The sequence below is a fragment of the Globicephala melas genome, chromosome 6 (assembly GCF_963455315.2).
Source record: "Globicephala melas chromosome 6, mGloMel1.2, whole genome shotgun sequence".
NCBI lineage: Eukaryota > Metazoa > Chordata > Mammalia > Artiodactyla > Delphinidae > Globicephala > Globicephala melas.
Window position 1 is genome coordinate 69046480 of NC_083319.1, and position 2016 is coordinate 69048495.

The 2016-nt window shown below is 45.2% G+C and overlaps 1 pseudogene; it reads right to left on the reverse strand.

The window, feature by feature from the left end:
- Window positions 1-516: 516 nt before the first annotated feature.
- On the reverse strand, window positions 517-1404 carry LOC115844030 (putative monooxygenase p33MONOX pseudogene; annotated as a pseudogene).
- Window positions 1405-2016: the final 612 nt, after the last annotated feature.

The window sequence follows — 2016 nt, forward strand, 5'->3', positions numbered from 1 at the left end:
GCCAAGTCTGATTTTTAATTGTACCCAGATCTCAATCAGATCTTAGGTGCCCCTAACTGACAAGACCAGAGCACACAGTACCAGCACAGGGTCAAGAGGGCCAAAGTTGTCTAAACTAGTCAGTCAATATCTCTACTCCACTATTTGCCAGTGCTTTTTAGGGACATTGCCAGTGGTAATGGAACTGAGGAGCCTGGGTTTTGGAACAACACAAATATTTACCTAATAAGCAATAATCAAAGTGTTTGTTTAGGGTGAATGATATAAAAATAGGTAATGAGTTCTCTCATACATCACTGGTTAATGATTTAGTCTGACTGTAAATTAAAGCAGTATAGAATGGCTTCTTCCATACAATAAAGACAAGCTTTGCACTAGTGTTTCTCAAAAGCCGAATATATCTCCAGCTCTACCTTCAGTTTAACAACTTAAACCCCAAAATACAAAACCTTTCCTATGGTAAGGTAAAAGGGAACAAGACACCCTCTACCCAGAGTCCCTGGAATAGAAAGAGCTCTAGAACTCAGTAGGCATGAGCACATTCAAGTTTGAGATTATGGATCTGCAGTCATTTTTTCTTCCCTTCTATCACTGGGGTGTCCATCTTGGGTGGCTTGAATGTTGCTGGATCCTCAGCCATTCAGATGGCCTCGATCTGGATCAGCTCTATTGGAGAGGGCTTCTGGGCTTCTTTGTAGGCCTGGTGGCAAAACTTGAGTCAGACTTCTGGAGTGGTCTTGGCTCAAAGAAGCTCCATTTATCTGAGTTTCTCTCCTTATACCCACTTACAGAATCCGTGGCACTGGGCTTGGGCCAGGTAAAGCTGTGGAAGAACAGTAGTGTAACAGCCTCTGGGTTTCCGCTTAGAGAAAGAGTGAGGGGTGCTGCTAGGGTGGGCTGGGTCGATGCAGGCTGCCTCTCTTTTTTTGTTGTCTCTCCACTGTGTAGCTTTAGTTTGTGGCATGCTTTTACCACTTGAATGTACTTGATCTCCCTCGGTGGGAAAGCCCTTGTGGGGTGTGCAGCCGGCACCTCTCAGCCCTGCATGTTGTTCAAAACAGTGAATGCTCTCCTGGGTCTGCTTTGTGATCAGAGAATTCATGATAACATGGGTAGTTCTAGCCTTTACCACTTGTCCACATTGTCAGTGCTATAGGGTCATGGCAGGTGGTGTGCATACTGGCGTCTCCTTAGTCTACTTTGGCAAGGTTCTGCTACTTGTGTCTGGAATCACTGGCTTCCAGGGGATGCTGCCCATAACTGAAGGAAGAGGTAACATGGTGTAGGGCCCTTGAGGGCATTGTCATGGCTGAATAACTGACAGTACATCCTGGTGGGGAGGGACATCTTGCCTAGAGGCCCACTAGGCTCAAGGGCAGGCCTTTGGAGTTCTCTCAAAGCCATTGAAAGACTGGGATCCAGGTGCTTTAACTGCAGAATTCTGGAGCTGAGTCCCTATGACCACAGTGAAATAATGTGACAATCATGCTGACAAATATTCATGAGGGACATTGTCCAGCCACCCAGATTAGTAAAGCTTCCCTGGAAGAGTTTATCCAGAGGTTCTGTTTCTCTGCCACTATGGGGCTGCCTATGGCCTGAGTTCCAGAGCTAGAAGGCTTCAAAGACCCATGTCTGTTGGATGTGGTGCAGTTGGAACCAAGCCATGGTGTGCTGGCCACAAAACGTGTTCAGGCCTCGGGCACTGATCGACAAGTGCTGGCTGCCACGAGGCTCAGACTCCGCCATTAACTTTGCTCTTGAAGAGCTAAGTGACATTGGGTAAAACACAGTATCTCAGTTTCCTTGTCTTAGAAAATGAGAATAAAATACCTGCTCTTTCTACTTCACAGGGTTCTTATTACATCAAACGGTCCTTGTTCTCATTGGTTTTATGAGACAGTGTAAGTGTAAGTGTGTGAAGTAAAAGAATGTGTGTGAAAATATTTTTTTAAGTTTTAAGGGGCACACAAATGTAAAAATAACTGCTTATGATTTTAATAGTAAATCCAGGCT